Below are 26,864 nucleotides of genomic sequence, written 5' to 3' on the forward strand. Positions count from 1 at the left end.
TTTAGTAGAGACGGGGTTTCACTGTGTTAGCCAGGATGGTCTCGATCTCCTGACCTCGTGATCTGCCTGCCTCAGCCTCCCAAAGTGTTGGGATTACAGGTGTGAGCCACCGCGCCCGACCCCTCTGCTAGATTTTTAAGACTATTTTAAAAGAATCTTGGCCGGGCACAGTGGCTTACGCCTGTAATCCCAGTACTTTGGGAGGCTAAGGTCACCTGATGTCAGGAGTTTGAGACCAGCCTGGCCAACACGGTGAAACCCCATCTCTACTACAAATGCAAAAATTAGCCAGGCATGGTGGCACACGCCTGTAATCCCAGCTACTCGGGAGGCTGAGGCAGCAGAATCGCTTGCGCCCAGGAGGCAGAGGCTGCAGTGGACTGCGAGGTTGTCACTGCACTCCAGCCTGGGTGACAGAGCAAGACTCTGTCTCAAAATAATAATAAAAAAAAATTTTAAAAAAAGGACTCTTTATAATAGTGTAAATATCCTTTAAAAAAAAAACAGACCAGTGACTTATTATGTAAAAAAAAAAAAAAAAAAAAGTTTAATTAGATCAGTGTTAAGCAGATATTTCCGAGGACCAATGTATTTGTAGCTAGATCCTAAATATAAATAAGATGTATTATAACACATACATTTAAATATATACAAAAACTTAGATCAAGGAAGTGGTGAGCAGCCCCTTTCATAGTTTCCCCGAAAAGACAGGAGTCATCTGTGTATTTACACAGTACAAAATGCAATTTCATCTAAGAGAAAAATATTTTCACTCCTTTATTTCTAAATAAAATTTAAAATCTAAAGTAAGCTACTCCTTTTTTTTTTTTTAGAATTTCACAACTTTCTTATATAGATGGTTCTCAAAGGGAACATAGCACTGCACAAGAATGAATCTATCAATCACAAATGACAAGGCATACATTTACAGCAAAAGGCTTTAAGTTATGTTCCATTTTAATTAAAAAAAAACCCTCTGTAATTATAGAAGTGCCATTTATATAGAATGGGGGGAAAAGCATGAGACAGCAATAAAATTCCTCTTAAAAAAACCCTAACATTTTCAAAACCTTACTTCTTCCCGTATCATTTGGGTTACAAGAATGCCAGTATATACTCAGAAATTCCAAGAAATGCAAATACTGCAAATGTGCACAGATGATGACATTAATAACCCTATGGTTTGAGCGCCACAGGTAAACATGTGGCTCAACTCCAGGACTGCATCCTGCATTCATCTCAAAATGAGGTTTTCATGCTATTCCAGTGGGTATCCCTGGAATACAGTAATCCATTTTCTACACTGTGGCTATGAGAAAAGCCGACTGTGCCTATGTCATGCTTTGTTAGAGGTTCATGATCACATTATCTCATGGTGGACCTGACACTTTTATTCAGTTTACAGTATGTTCTATGTACAGGCAACTTATTTCCTTTGCCAAGGCTGCTGACAACCTTTTCCACACTATATTAATCTTGTTTACTGACTTTATCTTAGTACAAATATCAGAAAACTAAACTTTTTATCTCAGAGAAAAAATAAACAACGTGTTGACAGAAGCAGAAGCTATTTTCAGGACTAAAATTGCTTGTTTACCTGAAGCTACACTTATAGAAAAATGTTTGAGTCTTGCTCTGGCTTGAAATACATAATCTGAAATTTAATAAATGAAGAAATTTCACATACACCCATGTGATAAATTGCCTGATGAAAACAAAGCAACTGAATGCAATAAAACAGAATTTATAGCTAATTTATACCATAATACAAATGTAAGCTTTCAATCTAGTCAGAAATAATCATACTATGTATTTCTCAGCAATCATATATGTGTATAAAAAACCTGTAAGCTCAATTCAACTGCAGCAAGTAACCCACAAAAGATTTACAGTTTCAAGTATAGATACTTACATAATTTTACCTATTTACCTAGTACATGATCCCTTTAAGAAAACAGGTGACTATCCTTTATTGTTATTTTAGTTCAATTTTTGTTTTACTTTTAAAGATATGCAAAAATAGGCATAATTTAGAAATTTACTTTTGTTAATGAAATAAAGCAACATATAATGATCTCTTCAGGGTCAATGTCAGTGGTCTGCCTCAGGAGTAAAATGTTCTTACAATGAGAACCTTTTGCTACTGTGGCAACTAGAAACACTTACCTAAAATTTGAGAATAATATACTTAATATAGAATTCGGCTTATGGAAAGCAGTGTTATACTGAAGTTTCAGTGAATTTTAAACTTTAAAACATGTTTAATCTGATTATTAGGAGACTACTTCAAAATATTATAAAACTTCAAGGAACATACTTAAGGAATTCTTTCTAAAAGTTTCTGTCTTATTAATTCAAGATAGAAAATAATCTTTATAAAAATTAAAGAAGCAGTTTTAAACATCAGATCAAAGTATTAATTTCTAGCCTGTAATTAAGTATGGTGACTGTTTTCTTCTCCAAAACACATGCTTTTTAGTGATTTCGGAACTGTCTTAGAAATCACAAATTTTAAGAAGTTGTTTCACTTTAAATATCTAATAAAATATTCACATAGTAAAGTTTATTAGTAAGAAAAATACATTTTATTCCATAAGATTAGACAGGAAACAGGTATTCTGTTCTTCATGAGAAACAGTATCTCCACAATCCAATTCTTATGATTGACAAAACCCTGGAGACAATCATTTATGTAATTAGCCAATATTTAGTGTTGATAAACTTAGACGTCACATTACACGCCCTGAATTCTTATGATTCATTTGTTAAATATTACTATATAAATAACGACTACAATCCAAAATAAAGCAGATATATTTCTTTTTATTAGACGCTTATCACACAAAGTCTTAAGAAGTAAACTGAAAGTTAGAAAGGAATTGATGCTTTCTAGATAACATAACTTTTGTGTCCTGATTCTAAAAGATCACATGGATCTTAGATTTTGCTGTTGTTTAAATATTATCAGTCTCAGGAAATAAGAATGTAGTAGCAAGAGATGAAAATTTAACAATAGTTGTACAAGTACCACTATCGATTCAGGAGGTCAATATTTACCAATATATTGGAAATTCTGCTAAAGGATCAATTATCAATGACAAAATATCTGTTCTCTCAAAGTTATAAGACATATTAAAAGCATTTTCTTATTCTTTTTGTCCCTGATGTATTGATACCAATTTTATGATTTTGCTTAAAAGATAAAAAGTTGGTTTTATGTCTCATTTTCATTTAATTGTGTCATTATCAAACCCAGTGCATGCCATACTATTCTTCCACAATTACATAACTGAATAACTCTCCAAATCAGGTAAACTTATCTGAAACACAAGAGTCATGTAAGATTAATACAGAGGCCATTCAATATGGATGATATCTTACTTATATTCTCAATGATTAAGATTCCTTCTGTAAATTAATGAAGTTTCTTTTCATGTCCACACGTAAGAACAAGAAACCATCATCCTTTCTTCTCTCCCTCTAGTATAGCTGGTCCCCTTCAACTTTGCTCTGCTTTTCAACTATATTTTATTTGCCTTCCAAATGCTACTCTGCTTCAGTGCTCACACTGACAAACACTTACGTTGGCAAGCTGCCATTCAAAAGAAGGCCTTTCCATTTTGTGAGGACTGGTCAATCAAACCTGCCTGGCCTCCAGGCTGTCGGGAGGCACTGCCTCAGCCTCCCGGCCAGTTTGTCAAGACCCAGAGGTTTCTGGTTTCTCTTATGGCAATTATTAATTTGACTCAACTTCTTTGAAGAAAGAAACAAGACTTTTAAGTAAGATAATATTCTAAATGTTTTACAATAATTCATTTTAATTAAGACATTAAAATAAATGTGTTGAATGTTTATCTCTTATCCCCATACAGAAGATTAAAGGAAGATTCTTCGAAAGCATTTCAAATGAGCACACCTTTGTTTTATATTGGCGTTTTATAAGTTCTGTTACAAGATAGTTTGAGGAATGAATAAAATATTTCATTGTGTATCTATTCTTATAATATTACAGAATGGTCACAAATCACAAAAAGCACAATCTGTTTGGGGATGAGAAACATATTCAAGAAAATATCACTAAAATTACTTTTAAAGCAACATACAAACATGTAAAAATTACTTTAGAATTGCTTTTAAAACAAATACAAAAAGTGATAATTCAAGGAACATAAATTGGATATCATTTATAAGATTAAAAGGAAACAAAGTAGTTATCTGATTTAAGAGGAATAAAGAGGAATACAAAATCATCTCTAAGAAGGGAGTTGCATGCATTATCTCCCCCTGCTCCAATCCATCTTACCAACGTGCCAAATTCAACTTTCTAAATTGCTGCTTTTCACATGTCAACTTTCTCATTCCACAGCCAACTATGGCTTACACTGAAAGTAAAATGAAAATTAATGAGATATGCATGCAAGGCTTTCCCTAAGCTGATCCTTACCTACTTGCTAATGTGATCTAGCACCTTATGCAGCCACTGAGAGCTTCTTATTTTAAATCCAGTACTGCTCACTTGGTACAATTCCACTATTAACCTAATGTACATATAAAATTATGCATAACCTTATTATATAATAAGTGATATGTGTTGCCTTTCAGTTGGGTGATTTTAGTTATATTGTTCACCTGAACTAATCTTTTTGATGTCTTGATAAAGTCAAGTTATGGAACTCCTCTAATTCCAAGGGTTTTTTTGATTGTTGTTTTTTAAACATGAAAAATATTAGTAAATATAACTCATGTAATAATTCATGTTTCACCTTTATCTGTCTAGATTTCTATGAAAGTAAAAATGTGTTTACATGGCAGGCCTGGAAAAATCCTCATCACTGGCTACAAGAAATGAAAAAATTGGTGCATATGAAATATACACCATAAAAACTAGAACATCTAATGTATTCCTGGTAATATGTCTAATGCTAGGGAGAAGTCACTACAAATCCTTACCTACCAGATCTTTTAGTTTCAGACAATGTCCTCCTAGAAAGAATATTCAGGAAGGAAGATGATCCATTCCTGAAGACAACTGAATTGCTAGAGAGTTCAAAACTGTTGTAGAAAATTACTAGGGTTATGGAATATAACTCAGTTTTCCAATGGAGAAAATGCCTCAAAGTTTGGAATTTTATAAAATCTAATAATGGTACAAAAAGGCCCATCAGGTTCCCATCATTCATATCTTTAAAAATGTCAATATTGACAAACAATCTTGCTCTTATTAGCAGAGCTCACACTGTATGACTTTTAGGAAAAGACTTTGAAAAGACCTATATAGTATCAACTAGTCATAGCCTTCATGTTATCTAAATTATAGTATAGTGGGTGAAACTGATTATTTTTACCTGTTAGTCAAGGTTAAAATAAAAATTCTATATTGTTTGTTATGCTTTTACAATGCAATTTTAAATCTTTCTTGGAAGGGATTAAGCATGAACAAACTGACAAAGAATGTGTAATAATGATCACAAAAGATATATCAAAAATTAATATAATTAGAAATATTTCTATTGTCATTAATAATAATATCCTTATTTTTATTTGTTTAAATTTATTTAAGTGTATTTACTTATTTGAGACAAGGTCTTGTTCGGTTGCCCAAGCGTGAGTACTCACAACTCATAGCTTAATGACAGCTCACTGCACCCTCAAACTCCTGGACTCAAGCAATTCCCCTGCCTCTGCTGCTGGAGCAGCTAGGACTACAGGTGTGTACCACCATGCCCAGTTACTTCTTAAAAGTTTGTATAGAGCTGGGGTCCTGCTAAGTTGCATGCACTGGTCTTGAACTTCCAGCCTCAAGTAATCTTCCCACCTCAGCCTCCCCAAGTACTGGGATTACAGGCATGAGCTACAGTGTCCAGCCACTCTTGTTCTTTATAGCCCACCTTATGGCTTGCTTTTCATAAACAATGTGCCTAGAGTGAAGAAACATCATTATTCTCAAATAATAGTGAAGAAACTAACACTCACTGAGGTGAGGGCACATGCCCTAGACTACAGGAATGGAATTAAGCTAACTTTGAACCAAAATTGTCCAATTTACCACCTAGTACTTTTTCCCCTACAGGGAGACTGCAAAAAAAAAAAAGATGACATATCAAAACAAATGTTTTCCGTATTTGGGGATTTGTCCCAGGAGATGATGGCCTGAATCTAGAATACACTCTAGGAAAATCTTCAGCCAAGGATACTCTAGACCTTGCCTGTAACTTCTGGGTAGCATGCGGGCTATTTCAAGTATATGCAATGCAGGGCATGGCAGCACTAAACAGGGTTACCAGCACATATTATAGAAGGACTAACAAGAATAACAAACGGCTCCCCTACTAATCATTACAGCAAAAGAAGGCTAACATTTACAAAGTGTACTGGAGGGGAGTAAACACTCCGCGATGAGAATATGTGAAAGAACTTGGGGAAAATTAGAGAACTTAGGCTATCTTTCCTTTGAAAGCAGATATAAATCTAAATACGTGATTACATCTTTAAACCACAAAGGTTTTGTTTAAAAAAAAAATAGCCAAAGATAAACCATAGAGAAGTACAAGGCTTGTCTTTCTATTGAGGATTAGCCTTCCTAGAGGAATCCGTACAAGTGTGTTGCAGGGAAGATGCTAACCTTACAGCTGCCAGCATTGCATTAAGTAGTGAATAAAGACATAGACTTCAGTTAGTTTCGAAGTGATCTCACTATGTTTTTAAGTAAGAGCAGCAAATATATTTCTCTATGAAATGACAGAATGAAAATTATACTGTTTAGAAATATATACATACACATATAGTTGTATGTATGACATTAGCAATTATGTTTTTAACGTAAAACTAAACAACATAATTGTTTTAAATCTTCATTGTAAGCAATTTTTTTCCTAGTTAAAGCCATTCTGCATTGATAATTAAGAATTTAGAATTATTGGTCTATTAGAATAATAATACTTCTAATTATTAAATACATAAATTCTCATTTCTGGTATACACTACTAATAAAAGATCTAAATGCTTTCACAGAAAAGATTAATCACTAAATAATTCAAAAACAAATACAGCAACAACTTTTTTCATACCACTCCATGGTAATACTATTTTTTTTAAGTAAAGAACTAAAAATTAACCAGCTCAGAATGATGCCCAATACTGATAGTAAAGAATTTCACTTTGCCGTCCAGTTTTAGTAACAAGCTGTGAGTGGCCTCTACTGGCTGACCAAAGGCTTCTTAAATCCCTCATTTATGAAGCTTGCAATATTATGAGCATCAAGAAAGTAAGGATATGGCCACATATGTTTACGTAAAATCCACTGTGCCTAAAGATCTTTTGTGAATAAATGACAAAGTAATAAACAAAATGTATATAAGATGGTGTAAAAGACTTCCATCATTTCGTCCCACTGCTATACACTTGGATTATATTGGCAATCTATATAACTTCTAAAATTCTAATTTATATACCATGATAATCTAAATGTGGATTTTCTTACTCAATTCATATCAAAGCAATTCACGTCTGCATTTAAAAACAAATAGTTTTGGGGACTTGTTCAATACACACACACACACACACACACAACTTCTCAAAATTAAGTTTATACTTAGGCTTGGCAAACTGACTTTGGAGGCAAACACAAAGAAGACTGAATTTAAAAACTTGAAAGAATTTGTAACTTTAAAAAACAGATTAACATTTTATGTAATGGTTTATGAAAATACTATCTTGGAAACATAGTAATCCAAAGCAATTAAAAAAATTTCTATATTATTGCTCCTATGTTTGGGTGGAAGTAATTTTATATTCAAAATGAAATAGCAATTAAGAAGGCAAAACCTTGCTTGTATTAGGAAATGTCAATTCAGTATTCATAATAGAGAAGAAAAAAATATTTCAGTTTTTGCTCAGCAGCTTCCTAATAATAAAAGCTTCTCGTGTGTGGGAAAATTTGGAATTTTTATTTATCTATTTAAATATATAATCATATATTTAATTCACTTCATCCTTTACCCAATCTATTCACCTAAATATACTCTATTAAAAATTATTAGCAAATATATCTAATGATGTCAAAAGGTGACTACATTTATTTTAAGAAGTTATTGTTCTCACATGTAACAATACTCCAGTATATTTCAACCTTCATTTCAGAATTCAGTCCCATTATCTTGCCTGCTCAAAATGGTTCACAGGGTTATCTAGCTGACATATAAGATAACCCTCCATCTCACTAGACACCACTGGGATATGACACACTGACCCACAGTAAGCCCTTATTATTATCCTGAAATATATAGCACATAATGTAGTTCCTGCCAAGGAATTTGCTTATAAAAATCTTTTTTATCCCTCTGGACATTTAAGTCATTCTTTAAAAGTAATGTTCAACTATTTTAAAGAATTTCATACAATGAATAAACATTCTATTTTATGTTTAAAGTCTTCATTCCCATTTCCCACAATTTTACCAAAGGTTAAAAAACAAAACCCACATACATAGAAAATAAAAGCCAGAAAGAATTTTCTCCTTGTTGCTTAGGTTATATAGAGCCTATTATATAAAGGATAAGACTTAAAAGAGATCTCAGTAGTTCATTCCTAGGGAGAATTATGCATATTGAAGCTCAATACATGTAAAATTAATTGTCTTCTTTTTAATTTTTTGGGGGGTAGCAGAAGAGGTCAGAGGGCAATACGGTAGTGAAGATAATGATGAGACTCAGCAAACATGTTTGAGGACATAACAAATTATTAATATAGCTTTTTGAAAAAAATTCTACATGCACATTTTAAAAATTTATTTAAGAATATAAGCAGACTAGGAAAACTTTTAAGTGCTTGCTTATAAACTACTTAAATTATTTTGGTACTCAAAATCACATGATCAACATTTTGGCAGCTAAAATTTATTTTCTTTCCACATTATTCAACAATGTGTCATATCATCCATTGTGCATACTTTTTGAACTGGGTATTATTCCTACAATTTTTCAAAGTGTTTTCATAAACTAGTCAATTTCTTCTTAACCTGATAGTGGTGTTGCATAAAACCTTAATTTACATCAGGGGAAAAAATTACAGCTGGTTTTTATAATTAAAAGAGTGTTTCTAAGAATCTCAAGGACCAATAGTAATTTATAAGAAAAATGCTGATAGTCTCAACACTTTTAAACTGACAACTTAATATGGTTTATATTTAGCAAATAAAACACTTAAAATATTGTTCTGTACAGGCTGTTCTCCTAAAGCAAACATGCAGGCAACCATTCAATCATTCAATCTTATGTGATGCAGTTCAAGACCTTACTATACCATTAATTGCACTAAAAATTTCCATAGCTAAAAAAAAAGTATGTAATCATGATTTGATGGGAGAGGGAAAAAGTACAAAAGTACAACATATTGCAAACTATTCTTTGCGGTATGAATAAATGAGTGAATGAGTTAATTAAAAAGAGGTAAAATATTAGTTAACTGATAGCAGTGTAAGCATAATCTTAGCATATTACATACTCAATAAATGACAACAAAAATCCCAAATAACCTAAAACTTTTAACATTTTTTGGCCAATATCTATTCTAAGTAAATAATCACAGTCAGACTGTCATATTTTTGAAATACTTATTAGCTTTACCTTGATAGAAGTAAATGTCTATCCCAAATCTGGTTGTTTATAGCAGGGAACCCCAACCACACACAGCAGGAGGTGAGCAGCAGACGAGCAAGCAAAGCTTCATCTGTATTCACAGCTGCTCCTCACTGCTCATATTACCACCTGAGCTCTGCTTCCTGAGAGATTAGTGGTGGCATTTAATTCTCATAGGAGTGTGATCCCAATTGTGAATTGTGCCTGCAAGGCATCAAGGTTGTGTGTTCCTTATGAGAATCTAATGCCTGATGATCTGTCACTGTGTCCCCATCAGCCCCAGATGGGACTGTTTAGTTTCAGGAAAACAAGCTGAGTGCTCCCACTACCTCTACATTATGGTGAGTTGTAGAATTATTTCATTACGTATTACAATGTAATAATGATATAATTATTTCATTATGTATGACAATATAATAATGATATAATTATTTCATTATGTATTACAACATATTAATAATAGAAATACAGTGCATGATAAATGTAATGTGCTTGAATCATCCCCAAACCATCCCCCTACCCCCAGTCTGTGGAAAAATTGTCTTCCAGGAAACCAGTCTCTGGTGTCAAAAAGGTTGGAAAGCACTGGTTTATAAAGTCAGTCAAGCAGCCAGAGATAACTCACTTCCCGTGAGGTGAGTTCTGGACAATAAGAGGTATGTATAGTCACCAGGTGAAGCTTCTAAGGAAAGTTCTTTAAGTGACTGACTCAGTTGGCATGTGCCTTGTGCCCTTCTTTGTACTTCATGGTGCCTGGGATACGGCAAATAACATCCATTTTTTTTTTTTTTTTTGACTGGAGTTAAAGACCAAAAGAATCAAAGGTTTCCACCATGGCATCTTTTATCTGGGTAACCAAGCCACTACGTGCCTTTCTATGTCAGGAGGGAAATAAACAAAACAAAACAGAACAAAACCCTCTCTTGTTCGAGCCACCATTATTTGGATACTTTATTATGTACATCAAGCTCAATCCCTAATTTTAATAATAATGAAGCCAATTATATCTATTAAATTCTACATTTAGTCCTAGAAAACAATAAGTCATTTGGTGGACCAGGAATTCACTAATAAGAGAGGAGATAGTGAACAACTACTTCATATGTCCAGCATTCAGGTGCTATATGGAAGATTCTAATGAATTGCACAATATCAACCCTACTAGCTAATATGTTGCAGACTTAAAACAAAACTATATAAAGATTAAACAACTACTAAACTGTGTTCATTTAGTTATAACTGCAACGGAAGTTAAAAAAAATCATTAAAGCCCAAATTAGCAAATGTGGGTTTTGGAGGAGATGAGACTTATGCTGAGTGTTACAGCTGGCTAGGATCTAAGCCAATGGAAGGAGGGGTGACTGTATGCATAAACAAGTCATGAATCAAAAGAGTATATATATTGGAAATGAGGAAATAAACCTGACTAGAAGTTCATGGAAAATAATGGTTGGATAGGTAACAAAAGTTCAGAAATCTAAGAATATTGTTCATCCTGTAAAATAATCTCTATGCTCAAGTCTTTAAAAATTAAGCTAGATTTTCATGACTAATTGATATCATCAGACTCTGTTAAGGGTAGCCAAGTAAAAATAACTAAAAAGACACAAACAAGATAACGTTTTCATGTATTAAATTTCCATATTTTTGCCTTTACTTCCTCGTTGCTTTCTAGATCCTATATCAAGAGCTTGAAGATACATAGTTTCTTCTACACACAGCAGGATGAGGCAAATCCTTCTGCCTACGATGACTAGGACCTGAGGCATCCTGCCCTTTCTTGCTCCTTGGTGAATGAAAAGGAGAACTAAGGCTGAAGTAGGAGGAGTAAGTCAGAAACCAACATTCTAATGATCTCCATGCCTCTTGCATAAAGTAAGGTGGAAGGTCAGAGAAGCATGGGGGGACTGAGGGATGTCTGTTTCCTGAGGTACAGTCAGGGAGGTAACATGTCTAGAAGAGGTGTCACATTTGAACTGGCACCTTGTCCAACAGGGCACAGAGGTAAAAATGCTGCATTTGTGGAAGGAGGAGGCCAGACAGATAGCCTGAGAGAATGCTGTTGGTTCCCCAAGGTCTGAGTGTGTGAGACAGGTGATCCAGGAGTTCCTGTACCCTCATGAGGGGACCAGTGGGTGAGCACTGTCTTGGGATTCAAGAAAGCAAAGGGACTTGAAGATCCGAGGCAAATGGCTGGAATCTGTGGGCTTCAGTAATGAATACCAGAATAATACCCCCAAAGGCCAAATGGAACCAGACTCACAGAAGTGAATGTGGTGCCAGTGTTCAGTCCAGACCAGCTAGAGGTCAGCAAGGCAAAGAACAGTGATTGGACAGAGAGATGATGCATGGATCTGAGGCAAAAGATTCCCCCATAATTACCCCCAGGACACATAAGCTCTGTAGTGCCACCATGGAGAGAATCAGATGGAGACAGAGGAGAACTGCAAGAACAAGCATTTGTTAAAAAGGGGCTGAGTTACCCAAATAAATAGTTTATACAGAGATAACTGTAACTGGAAAATCTTTTTCACTTCCTGCCATGGTTTGGATATGGTTTGTTTTGTCCCCACCAAAACTTATGTTGAAATTTGGTCCCTGGCATAATGGTATTGGGAGGTGGGACCTAGTTGGAGGCATTTGGGTCATGGGATCCCTCAAGAATGGTTTGGTTCCCTCTGCACGGTAGTGAGTTCTCCTGCTGGAAGACTGGATTAATTCTTGTAGAAATGGATTAGTTCCCTCCAGAGTGGGTTGTTATAAAGCCAGGACATCGCTCAGGTTTTTCTCTTCACCCATGTCTGTTTCCCCTTTGACCTTCTCCTCCATGTTATGATGCAGAATAAGAGCCCTCACCAGAAGACAGTGCGGTACCCTTGAAATTCTCAGCATGCACAACTGTGAGCTAAATAAACCTCTTTTCTTTATAAATTATTCAGTCTTGGGTATTTTGTTATAGCAACACAAAACAGACTAAGATGATTCCCAGATTCCTGTTCCTCCACCGATGTACTTCTTTCCCAATTTCCCCACACCCGGCACTAACAGTCAGAAGCTCATGAGAAATAACAAATGTAGTAAATAAAGAAGGCATATTTTCTCTCGCCCAAGAGTTAACTTTTTGCTCTCCACACTTACAAACTGACATCAACTCTTTAGAACATACTCATGAATAGAGGAATTATCTTTACAAATTAGAATAGATAAAAATCTTCCAGTGTATCCACAAGTAGTAAAGTACTAAATACTAGTTTAAGCTTTTTCACTGTTTCATAGTAAAAAAATACAACGTAATGTATGTCATGCTTTTCAATCTACAGGTTACAAAATCAACAGTGACAAAGACATAACCTTTGTGGTAAGTCTAGAAAACAAAGTAATATGGAGTCCTAGCAGTAATTCTTGTTATCCAATGCAGTGATCACAATGAAATATGCTATCCACCAAGTTTAATAAAATAAACTGAAATTTGTGGATTTCATCATTTTTTTCCCCTCCAGTATAAAGTAGTTCTTAAGAATGGAAGAGCACAGAGATGAAAACTTGGCTATGGAGCCAGACTGCCTGGGTCCAAATACTAACTTCTCCATGTTTCAGTGTTATGACTGTCTCAATTGCTTCATCTACAAAATGTGGGTGGATAATAGTACCTATTTCATTGCTTTATTACAAAAATTAAAGAGATCATTTGTAAAGCACATAGATCAGTGTATATTAGCTATTATTATTTGTATTAATTGTTTCACAGTCTAATGCAAAGTACAATCTCAATAATAAGATGACAATAAATGTTACAGTAGATGCTAGCAAGAATAAGGAGTTTTGTAGGGTTGGTGGGACTGGGAGCAAGGAGGGTGTGTACACAGAACAATCATGCCATCAAAGATGTTTATTTATTGGGGCCATCACCACTTCTTTCAGTGAATTAACTGAAAATAAAAATCAAATGAATAATTTTTTTCTCGTGATTGTATCAGAAGTGCAGATACATATTTAGTTTACAAAACACTCAATGTTTAAAAATAGTTACTTAAAGCCTGTGGTACTTAGTCTAAATTATAAAACTTAATTCAATAATTTCCACAAAGACATTATTAGTGACTGTATAGGTTGATAATTCTGATGCTTTTCAATTAGTGTAAAGGTCATGAGTTAAAATAAAATACAGAAGTATTTTAGCTATAATAATCGTCTCTAAATTGAATGTTTTACAGCTGATTTGCTTTTCTTGGCCAATTCTAAGGGCCTGAAAACCTGAAGAGGCAGACCAGTTGAATACATGGTATTCAGTTGTTGGAAGAAATAAAGGGAACGCACCTCCTCCCAAGCCCAGTTACACACACACACACACACACACACACACACACACACACTTTATTTAATTTTATACAAAATAACGATGCAGAACCTTGAAGGCTTCTCTGACCACACAAAACAGAAGTAATTTCTTTATCCAACTTTAATTCCTATATGTCTCTGTATCTTTCTTATATCACTTAACAGACTATCTGCCTCATGTTAGAATTACACATGTTTGTTTTCTCTATAATAATATGTTTCTCAAAAGCAGAGGCTATGTCTTATTTACTATTGTATTGCCACCAGGATCTGGCACATTTGCCTACAATGAAACATGTGCTGAATTAGTCAAAAGCACAAATATTTTTCATGAGAGCTGATTAGCATTTTACAATAGTCATAAAAATTCAGACTATACCTCAAGTAATTCACAAACAGGTTAAATACTGTAGTCTTTCAAAAATCTGGATATGGTGTTTTTGAAGGCACATTGCCATCTGCATAACTAAAACCATTCTAATACCAATCTCATGAAACAGTACACACAAAAAAATAGTAGACAATACAAAGAGAATCAACTGACTACAGGCATATAATTTACTCAGTGCTTTGCATAAAGAGTGGTTCATAATTTTTAAAATACAGAAAATGAAAGAGATGCTCATTACTATCATTAATGAACACCTAAAACATTTTTGACAAGTTGGTGAAAACAGAGGAAAAAAGAATACAAGAAAAAAGAAAAATTGCTGAATTATCTTTCTGGGTAGCACACTGTTAAGAAATTTGATGACAGAAAGGATGCTGTCAAGCACTAGCATATACTCTGAGAACATGGCAGGATATACCATATGTGCTTACAAACCATTCTAGAAGCTACCTACAAAGCAAGAGGAGCATGTATGCATCAATATAATTAAGAAACTGGAAATCACCAATTATTTCTTGAATTGTTTCACAGTATTAACTATGAGTTCTGTGGACATTAAACCACACCATGGAATCTGAAAAAATAGGATACTGTCTATCATAGTCAGTCTGTGAAACATAGACATAATGTCACTACAACCCAACTCTGCTGGACCGGTACACAAACAGAATCCCAAGTAGCACACTCCACTGGGCTGTGAGCAACTCCAAGTGCAGGGGTACTGTTTTATTCTTTTGTCCTCTGTGATTAACCCAGTATGTACTCAGTAAATAGCATCCATTATTATTGATTTCAACAAACGATGATTGAGCACTTCCTAGGTGGCAGAAACTCTCAGAAGCTGCATATTAAATATTTCTAATGCTCACAACTCTGCAAGATTCTAATTATTATCTCAATCTTACAAATGAGGGTTGGAGAGATTAAAACAACTTACCTAAGGCCACCTACCTGACAAGTAGCACAGCCACTATTTTGGTCCAGAAATGTCTGGTTCATTGACTCAACAAAAAACATATTGAGCCCTGACTATGTATCCTGAGCAAGGAAGAGGAGATGTATTGGTGAACAAGACTGAAAAGGCCCCTGAATTTATGGGACTGACATTTTACTCTAGATAGCCACAATGAATAAAACAAACAGACAAGAACACTACAGATTTTAGAAAATGAAATGAAATAAATAAGGAGAAGGTGGTAGGGAAGAGGAACCCCTGCTGACCTGACCACTGAAGGATAAGACGGAGCAGCCAAGCAAAGGGCAGGAGGAATGAAACATTCCTAGACAAAGGAAATAGCATATATGAAGGCCTGGAAACAAGGAAGAGTTTACATGTTCAAGGAGTAGGATGGAAGTCTGTGTGGGGAAGGGAAGACGGGTACAATGTGAGGTCAGAGAACAGAAGAGGGTCCCACTGGTCTTAATTGTAAAAAGTTATGCTGTTTATCTTTTTTTTTTTTTTTTTTTTGAGACAGGATCTCCCTCTGGCACCCAGGCTAGAATGCAGTGGTGTCATCATAGCTCACTGCAGCCTTGACCTCTCAGGTTCAAGTGATCCTCCCACCTCAGCCTCCGGAGTAGCTGGGACTACAGACGCATAGCACCATGCCCACCTGGCTAATTTTTTTTTTTTTTTTTTAGAGATGGGGAGATGGGGTTTTGCCATGTTGCCCAGGCTGGTCTTGAACTCCTGAGCTCAAGTGATCTGCCTGCCTCAGCCTCCCACAGTGTTGGAATTACAGGCATAAACCACCACACCCAGCCTGCTCTTTTCTTTATAACAGCAATTCTCAAACTTTATACTCTTAAAAATGATGGAGGACTACAAAGAACTTTTGTTTATGCAGATTATATCTATTGATATTGAGTGTATGAGATATTAAAACTGTTTTTAAATTCAAGAATCTACAAGCACACACTTCCTGGAGACTAGAAAATACCACTGCACAGTTGTGAAAAAATAAAGGTGAAAAACACAAATAATATCTTAGTATTATGAAAACAGTTTTGCCCTTGGGGACCCACTGAAAGAGTCTCAGGGACCCCCAGTGGCTTCCAGATCACACTTCGAGAAGCATTGCCGCATGCCGTGGTCATCCAAGTGTGCTTCTCAGACTAGCAGCATCTAGAGACTAGGAATTGTCTCTTAATCAACTTTGTTTCTCCCATACATTGCTCAGTGTCTGGCACATGGCAAATATGAAATAAAGCAATAATCACTTGTTGACTTAAGTATTTATGTTTTCTCTTGATATTTACGTTGGTATCTCCATGAAAGTCATGCCAGATACTTTGTTCTGAATCATGAATAACAGAATCCTGGGCGCACAGGTTTTCATTAAGCCCTTTTTATTGAATATAGATATAGATTTGGTAAATAGCAATGGGGATAACAAATATAATTAGCAAGAAAACTCTGTGCTCTTTTAATTATGTATAGAAATACTTAAATGAATATAAAATAAGATCTATTAAAAAGATTCTTACAGCCAGGCATGGTGGCTGACACCTGTAATACCAGCACTTTAGGAGGCCAAGGTGAGCAGATCACCTGAGGTCAAGAGTTTGAGACTAGCCTGGCCAACATGATGAAACCCCACCTCTACTAAAAATACAAAAATTAGCCGTGCATGGTGGGGGGTGCCTGTAATCCCAGCTACTCAGGAGGCTGAGGCAGGAGAATCGCTTGAACCCAGGAAGTGGAGGTTGCAGTGAGCCAAGATCACGCCACTGCACTCCAATCTGGTCAACAGAACGAGACCCTGTCTCAAAAATAAATAAATAAATGAAAATAAAAAGATTCTTACAGTTCTTATAATTAACTGCCCTCTCCTATAAAATAAAGACCACACTTTATGCCACCCACATTTTGAAGATTTAGGAACAGCCATAAAAACATCCTAGCAAACATTCATTCTCAAATCAGAAACACTAGACTGTAATTTAATCTTATTATCAACTGGGTAAAGTATTAGCTTTTAAGTAAAAGTTGCCCATCTTCTTATTAGTGAGCATGGCCTTGATGGTCCAGTTAACTTTCACCTATAAAATAAGGCCATTTTTCATATTCAAAATGAAATTCTGTGTTAAACTCCTTCTTCCATTTATAAAATTACTTACAGTCTGTGAAAAAAAAAAAAGAACATTTAGGATATCTAAAGATAACAAAAGCTCACAACTGGTACCCTCTGCACTCACCACCACCCGGATTAAGCAAAAATTAATTGTCCTCTTTAAAGCTGGATCCTTTTGGCCCTTTCCCAATTCTCACTGGGTGACCAGATGTCACATGACCATACAGTTGGATAGGGTACAAAATTTATTGCACCATGAGCTGTAAAGGTACTAACTACATTCAGCTCAGGATACTGCAGATGTCTGTCTCAGTTACTTAGCTCAACTTGGCACTAAACAACTGGAGATTAGTTTGTGTTTTTAAGTCATACTGTCTTGTTCAAATTCATGTTTTGTCACTTTCTAGCTATTTAGTTATTTAGTACTTCTCTTGCCTTATAGGTAAAAGGTCAATAATAGTAAAACCTGCTTTATAGGGCTGTTATGAAAATTACATGAATTAATACACATAAAGTGCTTGGAAAAATGCCTGGCACATAGTAAGGACCCAATAATGCTAGTTCTTATGCCTAGCAGATTTCATAGATGTTATAGCCCCAATCTGCTTTACCAACAGGCTTGACATTTCAGCTCAGACCTGGTTATTAGGACTACTCAATCCTGGTACTGTTGCTGGTTTTTAGTTTCAATCACTTGACTTAATCGAAATAGAAAAAGTAAATTCCTCTGTATTAGACTGTTACCTCAATGTCAAGTATCTACTTACTCAACTCCAGTTGAGTGGGTGAGTTGATACTGAGGTAACAGTCTAAAAAGGAAGTTTTTATTCTCTTTTTAAGTTAATGTACAAGATTATTATTATTATTATTTTTTGGAGGGCAGTGGCGTGAGCCCAGCTCACTGCAAGTTCCGCTTCTCGGGTTCACACCATTCTCCTGCCTCAGCCTCCACAGTATCTGGGACTACAGGTGCCCACCACCACGCCTGGCTAATTTGTTTTATATTTTTAGTAGAGACGGGGTTTCACTGTGTTAGCCAGGATGGTCTCGATCTCCTGACCTCGTGATCCATCCGCCTCGGCCTCCCAAAATGCTGGGATTACAGGCGTGAGCCACCGTGCCCGGCCAAGTTAATGTACAAGATTGTTTTAAGTAAAAGCCAGAAAGAAGACTGTTTAAAATGCATCCTGTGTACCGAAAATACTACCTAGAATATTTGTTGAATGAATAGACAATTGACTCCGGTTTTACGAGAACAACCCCCAGTGTACTTGGAATTAGAACTAAAAACCCTCATGAGCAGCCTACCACAAACTCTGGAAATAGTTCCACCTCATCGCCGTTACTGATTTCAGATTACAAAAATGTTTTAAAATTTTTAAATTTCTTTTAACTTTGCCCATCCCTTTTTCTCCCTCAAATCACTTACACTGTTTTTGTATATGCTAAGAATCACATTGAACTCCTTATATCCAAATAAATTCATCAGAATCTCTCTCAAATTAGCATCTTTTCCTAAAGCCCAATTTTAAAATTTTATTAGTATTTATTTACTTGTTTTTGGCTACTGGTGAATACCAGTACGTTTTTAGTCTCACAAGTGAGAAAATCTGGGAGTCATCTATTAATGACTAACAGGATAGTATGGAAGAAAGAATGAGTGCTTTGTAGTCAGATGAAGCAATCTCTTTTACTATGCAACCCAGCTATGTTAATTAACTCACTCTGTGCCTCAATAATCTCAGACATAAATTGATTCTAATTCTGATTTCATAGATTTTCTGTAAGGATTAAAAAGAGAAAATACATAGAAAAAATTATAAGTACAACACTCTGGCAAACAGGAGGCATACATGCACTGAATATTTTATCAAGACTTTTGTGCCAGAAACTGCCATTCTTTTGCTTCTTATTTTCTTTTTCTTTCATTCAAACTGATACTCTCCATTTATCCAAATAATTTGCTGATTTCTTCAATAGTGTATTCTCCATTTCTATTAGCCTATTTCTATTTTTTTGGAAATCCCATCGCAATTAAGGCGAATACTATATAGTTCTGAACTTAATTGCTTGCTTTCTAGTAATTAGAAAGGTTTTACCTAGATGGTAACCTCTACAAGTACACTAAATCTGTAATCAATAACTATATTCTTAAAAAAACAGATGTATGGCCAGGCGCGGTGGCTCACGCCCGTAATTCCAACACTCTTTGGGAGGCCGAGGCGGACGGATCATGAGGTCAGGAGTTTGAGACCAGCCTGACCAGCATGGTGAAAACCCGTCTCTACTGAAAAAACACAAAAATTAGCCGGGCGTGGTGGTGCATACCTGTAATCCCAGCTACTCGGTAGGCTGAGGCAGGAGAATCGCTTGAACGGCGGAGGGTGCAGTGAGCCGAGATCGTGCCACTGCACTCCAGCCTGGGTGACACAGCGAGACTCCATCTCAAACAAAACAAAACAAACAAACAAACCAGCCAAACAAACAGACGTATGAGCTTTGATAAGTCACTTTAAGTCATTGGACCTAGATTTTTGAATCTGTTAAAAAAATTCAGTATTTTCTCTAAAATCCTTTGCATCAAAAACATTCGGTGATTCTATGTTCAGTTCTTAAATCATTTTCATACAGATTAGAAATCAAAGAAAAGGAGTCCTTTTCGGCTTATTCTGTCTCTCTGAATTTCCTCAGCTTTTCGTTCATTCCATTAATAACGCACTTTACCATATTATATTAAGCACATGTCTACCCTGCTAGGTAGCAAATCCCTTGACAATACAGTCTGTTTCAATTAATAAACTTCGTATCTGGGCTACTTAAGACAGTGTGTGGCACATGGTAGGTGTTCAATATATGTTTGCTACATTGAAATTAATTATCTTAAGAAGTATGAGAAAGGAAAGATTACAAGGCTTTATAATATATAAAGGTTATAATTATATATCATAAAGATTATAAGTGCTTTGCACTGACAACAGGTATTCTCTTTCTAAAACCCTGTCTCTCCTAACTATCCTCTCACTACTATCACTGTCCTGATGCTACTCAAAATATTAAAATATGAGGTGAAAGAATCATTACTGCAACAAATGAAACCACTTCGGTCTTATATGCTAAAAATGGTGAAACAAAAGAGTCAAATTCATCAAAGTACAATCAAACCATTGAGGGCTTAAATGTCCATTTAGACTACATAAGGAAAAAAGGAAATGCTTAAATTAATTTGACAAATACAACTTTTCCCACTAATTCAATCATCTGGATAATTCTAACAATTTCAAATTGACAATAACATCATTCAAGATTTTCTCACTGCAATTCAGTTTTTTAATATTAAAAATTACAAAACTTATTTAAAGACAATAAGCAGATTATAATATCTAACTACTATACATATTTATTTCTTTCAGTAACAAACACTAGGTTTTTAATTACACAGACTTTACCTCCTCCTTACCAGGATCCTTTATTTTTAGACTGTATAAAGATGAAATAAGTACAAAACTATTCTCTCAGCCCTACCTTTCCATCAAAAAACAAATTGATTCTAACTTAGATAGATTCCTGTAGGTATCAACTAAAAAATCTACATCATTTTTAAAAAAATAAAGTTTGAACTCAAGAAATTTTACAAGAGAAATATTCAAGAGATCCAAAAGGGATGATATATTCGTTCATGCTTTTGTGGTGGTTCTAATGATGTGACTCACATACATGAAGCAGGTTCATGAAAAGTTAGCTGAGCATTCACATTTCAATACACCTTTGTACACCTAAATGTCATGACATCAATCTTGTTTAAGATTTTCAGATTCTGTAAATTTGGGTTAATGTTACTAAAATGATGTTATGTGCTATGGAGTTTATTTTATTGGCAGAATTTTCTTTAATAGCTTTATAAATAATTTACTCCTGTGTTTATAGAATCCTTAATAGTCTGAAGGGTCAAAATGGTTTTTAGCTATACTTCACCAGATTTTATGGGGAAAATAATATGCCATCACATTTTCCCATTTGCAGATACATGAAGGTCTCAGGACAAATCTCTTGCAAATATCAAGGGTCTACTGTAATCGTTTCCAGTCTGCCCATTGAAACTTAGCAAATGGGTAACACCCTGGCCTCTCCATTCTGACTGTGGCTTGGGTTGGAAGGTTAATCACCATGAAGAGCAGAAGAGCTGAACCTTAATGTTAAGATGGGCATAAATCCTAATCCACAAAGTACGCTTTTTTAAATATATACACCAATAGGCTCTTTGGGTTACTATGGGCCAAGTTATGTCCATCATTGTCACACTTAATAGTGTTGGGTCCTAATTTTTCACACTGTCATGAATGCTATACTGTTAAACAGCATGGGCATTTAGGGATAGATTCATGCTGATGCCTTGTGCTGACTCCCATCACTGCCCCCTTTATCAAATCACTTTCTTATACCCTCTGCTTATCTAAAAGCAGATGAAAAGGTGTATCAATGTGGACAAGATTTGCCATTTGGGGTGTGGGTGTGGGTATGGCATATGAGTTTAATAGAATTCTGTGTGTTGATAATTAAATAGTTCCACAGGTGAAAGTTAATTAAATCCATAATTCCATATAGGAAAACAGTACTACAATTTTTTCCTTAGTACATCAGATTAAAAAAATAAAACATTGACAAGTATGAGCTCGATTCTAATATATTAAGGCTAATTTCAGAATGGGAAGCAACTCATACTGTTCCAAAATGTAAATACCATGTTGAAAAAAAATGGTTATTCTCTCAGTAAAAGAAGGATCATTAATTTCAAATCAAGGAAGAGTTTATATGATTAAACCAGTATATATTTGCTCAATTTACTATCTGGAGATTTTAAAAACAAGATTGAAACAGACTGACTATTTGAAATTTGAAAAGGGCAATGTCCACACTGTTCCCCTGGTACTGTACAATGGCAGGTCAAATTTTTGTTCCTCTTGTCCTACAAACAATTTTCAAGCCCACGCTCAATAAATAAATTTGGTCTCAGCACTCCCAATCAGTGCTGCACAATCCCCTCAGCAGCAGACCTATGATAAATGGACTTATTTTCCCAAATCAAACACTTGAATTTAAATTCAGATGAGTTAATGCAAAGGTCAACATTGTAATCAGTTCTTTTGATCTTTATAGAATTTCTGGAGTAATACATAATAAATCTGAAACAAGGCAATTTGCAGCTCTGTATGTGTGGCTGGCAATAAAAATCTTAACGATCACAGCCTTTATGTACTTAGGGAACGTTTTATCGTAATGGCTATGGTGAGGGCTTCAATGCATAGGAAACAATGGCAATAGATAACCCTGAAAGACTTGATTTCTTGATTGTTTTACAATTTATTTATATATGTATTTATAAAAAAACTTAATGAATATACATCTATGCTTACTGTATGTTTGAAATAGTCACTACTTTTATCATAACCACTTAGTTTTGAGGTAATAGGTTGGACATAAAAATTGCCTATGATAAACATTTGCATATCAGGTTCAACCTGAAATTTTCCAATCTCAGAACTGCATTTCTTTAGAGAGTTTTTACATTAAAGTGTTTTGGAAGGTTAGGCAATATAAAAATTAAATACTATTGTTCAATTTTATAACTGATAAAGCACAATTAATTCATTACGGCACAATCACAAAGGGGTTCTAATGGTCTTTAAACTGATATTTAAGGAAGGAAGGAAAGGAAGGAGGGAGGGAGGGAGAAAAACCAGACAGATGAACAGGAAGTAAGACCCACAGACTTGCAGCTAAGTGCCCCTTTTGCATCTGGCTGCTAGGTACTATTGGGTCCTATGGCTTCAGGCTGTTCCTGTATTTTCCCTGTCCTGGAGCCCTATGATAACAATTTATCTTAAAGTAGCAGTCCCAGTTATTCAACAAAACACTGCATGATTACGTGTGAAAGTAACATGAAGTTTTACATTGATAGCAGTAATAAACAATAGTCTTCTTGTGTTTTCAAAAATATAAAATCTTTTTTCTTTTAGTAACATAGCAGTGATTGATCCTTTCGAAACAATAAAACCATTTTTGTCAACTTTATTACACTAAAGTACACAGTGTTTGCACAATAGTGCTACTCTTTAAAGGATCAATTCCAAACCACTTTAGTGGTAAACAGGTTTCAACAAGTACGTACTATTCAAGATAAGTCTTTTAATGAAATTATAAACATGAAAAAAACATCCAAATGTCTAGCAGTGAGGAACCTAGTACACATACATTTGAAGTAATAGCCCTAGGACTATGTAGCTAAAGGTGAAAAGAATAACAGCTTCCAAGGTGGCATTTAATACCTGTTCCCACAGTCTCTCTCTTCAGAACAATCGACCCTTATTTTTGGCTAAAACACTGAGGCTGAAATACGGCATTGTGCACAAATTTATTGTAATACTGTTTTCTGGAGACTCAATGAGAGTACATAAGAGCCAGATGTATCCTGTGTACTTGTGGTGTGACAACCGTAACTCCAGTTGTATCCAAACATTTCACTGAAATTGGCCAAACAGCCAGGAATTTTAGAAACTTCTGGGACAAATATATTCATCTATAGCTTCTCTATTAAGTTCTTTCATCGGTAGGCAAGTTTGGTTAAGGTCCGTGAGCTCCTTTTGACAGAGTACTACACTGATACAGCTTCTATCATCCTAAGTTTGCTCTCTAAAGCTAAAGAAAAGCAAAATCATTACTCATACTGAAAATTCTGTCAATTTCTTCAAATTGTGACTTTATTTCTCTAATAAAGCCTTCATAAATCTGATATTGAATGCAACACAATTCGGCAGTAGAAATGACTGGGCACAAGGTAATAACTGCTCTATTCAGATGTCTGACATGAGTCTAAATTTCTATACTTCCTAAGAAAAATCAGCAATGTTTTTGTTTTCTCCCCCTGCAGTTTCATATTTAGGGTATACAGATGTCCTGTCACAGCAGTTAAAAAGTACAGTCTTGTGAGTCACTAGGGGTCTGACAAGTAAAGTCTCAAAGCCCGATAATTACAAAAAGTCCTTGATTTGAAGAGAGCTCATTTCATTTTTTTCCAGCAATTTCTACATTGTTGCCTGCATTAACAAAAGAATAAAAATCATAAAAATTAAGCTTCTATATTCTGTTCAGCCACGTAAGTTTCCTAAAAATTAGCAATAGTTAAATGCATACATATAGTAAAATTCAATTATTTTCTTAATCCATATGAATACTTATTTATCATCTACTATGTGTAAGACAATGGGTTGGGCAATTCACTACATCACATAATAATCCGATAGGCAAGTTAACAACACAAGCCTTTTAGATAAATGACAAAGTGGAAGCTGAGAACACCCAAATTTAGTTGGAATAAAATGTTCAAGCCTCTTTCACAAGCTACATTTTAGGTGTTCCATCTGGGAAGATTGAAGTAGAGTTTTTTTTATAGAAAGACCAAACATCCCAATTATCTTATTAGCATGTCCTTTGGTCCAATTAAGTCACTCATGCTCATAAATGATGTAAGAACTTGCTTTTTGGTAAAAAAATTCTAAGGAGGGCTATATACCCTGAAGTCAAAAGGGTCGAGATTATACAATTTAAGCTTTGTTTCTTGAGGAATCCTGCTGGGTTTAGGCTGACTGCGATGAACATCTGCTGGTTGGCTGACAGTGTCTATTCCTTCTACTAATAATAACATCCTGATTGTGAGTGACAGTGTCTATTCCTTCTTCTAATAACAACATCCTGATTTTTTCCACAGGAAAATATCCTTCTCCCATCCTTATGGTAGGAGATGCAGTGACACAGTCTCCAATTCCCTGGCCCAGGCCTGGCCATTCACAGCACCCCATGCTATGCCCATTATAGTTGGCTCAGAGATGTGGATATTCCCTAGTGAAAGTCATCAAGAATCAATTCTAGAACAGTTCCGAAACTACTGGAAAGAAAAAAATTCCTCATTTTGGGGTGGGGGAAGGATTCCAGAGATAAGATATAAGTTTCAAGTGCTGGGAGCCCTCTGTCTCTGGAAGTGCGAGAGCCTGGCCAAGAATGGCTCAATCCTGAGGAAAACAGCCAACAGATGGAAGGTTCCAGATTTAGGACCAAAGCCATCCTTTAAGCCTGTGGATTCAACATTTTAGTTCTCTGAGCCAATAAACATCTATTTCCTTTTAAAAATGTCTCAGCATAATAAGACTGGCTGAGTTGGGTTTCTCTTACTTAAAACCCAAAAAGTCTTAAGAATTAATATAAAGTCCTAAACTGAAACCTTTGCCTAGGGTTTAGTATCCTCCAGAGTTGACAAGATATTTTCTTCCACAGGCTTTTCCACTTTTCCTTAATCTGGAAGTTTTTCGCCTACTTTGTCACTGACATCATAAGGCAGAATAGTGTAGGGACATTAAAGAAAGGCAGTCAGCTGCAGCTCACTAAAGAGAGTAATCTATCCCTGAGCTTAAGATGCTGGTGCAGGTGGCATCTGGGGACAAGAAAGGGAACTAAAACTGCTAAACACCTGCCATGAGCCAGGCGCAGTTCTGCCTGTTTTACCTACATCAGTCCACTTAGCCTTATTTCATATCTGCATAACACTGTGAAGAAGAGACAGACGCCTTAGGGACTAAGAAATTGCTAGTCAGAGAATACAGTGGAGCAACATTTAGTACAGAGTAGTGGCTATATGTGTTGGCTCCAGAGTCAGTTTTAGATTTATGTCTCAGAGGCTACATCATTGAAAAGCATGATGATGGGAATTTTTTTTTTTGAGACAGAGTCTCGCTCTGTCACCCAGGCTGGAGTGCAGTGGCGCAATCTCGGCTCACTGCAAGCTCCGCCTCCCAGGTTCACACCATTCTCCTGCCTCAGCCTCCCGAGTAGCTGGGGCTACAGGCGCCCGCCACCTCGCCCAGCTAATTTTTTGTATTTTTAGTAGAGACGGGGTTTCAACGTGTTAGCCAGGATGGTCTCGATCTCCTGACCTCGTGATCTGCCCGTCTCGGCCTCCCAAAGTGCTGGGATTACAGGCGTGAGCCACCACACCCGGCCAGGAATGTTTTAAATCTGCTCCATGCCTCAGTTTCCCAACATGATTAAAAGTCATCTTTATCTGACTTATAGGGATAGTGTGAGAATAATTAAGATGTTACTCATCAAATATTTTAAAACAATACTTGGCATATTGTAAGCTGCTAATAGCAAAGCCTGAAATTAAGTCATGATAAACACCTAAATGTTCTGAGAAAGAGTGTATTAAATGAACTGATAAGAGGAAATGACCAGTTCAGCCCACAGTTTCATGGGACAAGAACAGAACAAACAAAGAAGGGCAGGAAGAGCCATAGTTATAACCAAAGATGAGAAACCAAGAAGAGAATCCTTCAAGAGGATTCTTTCTCAGGCTCACTTGGCTAACAGTTGTATTGC

At 35.6% G+C, this 26,864-nt stretch overlaps 1 protein-coding gene across 5 annotated transcripts in view; it reads right to left on the reverse strand.

Annotated features, from left to right (window-relative positions):
- Positions 1–26,864, reverse strand: part of GPATCH2 (G-patch domain containing 2) — a 201,763-nt gene that overhangs the window by 88,364 nt on the left and 86,535 nt on the right. The window lies entirely within an intron of this gene.

Source organism: Gorilla gorilla, chromosome 1 (assembly GCF_029281585.2).
Source record: "Gorilla gorilla gorilla isolate KB3781 chromosome 1, NHGRI_mGorGor1-v2.1_pri, whole genome shotgun sequence".
Taxonomy (NCBI): domain Eukaryota; kingdom Metazoa; phylum Chordata; class Mammalia; order Primates; family Hominidae; genus Gorilla; species Gorilla gorilla.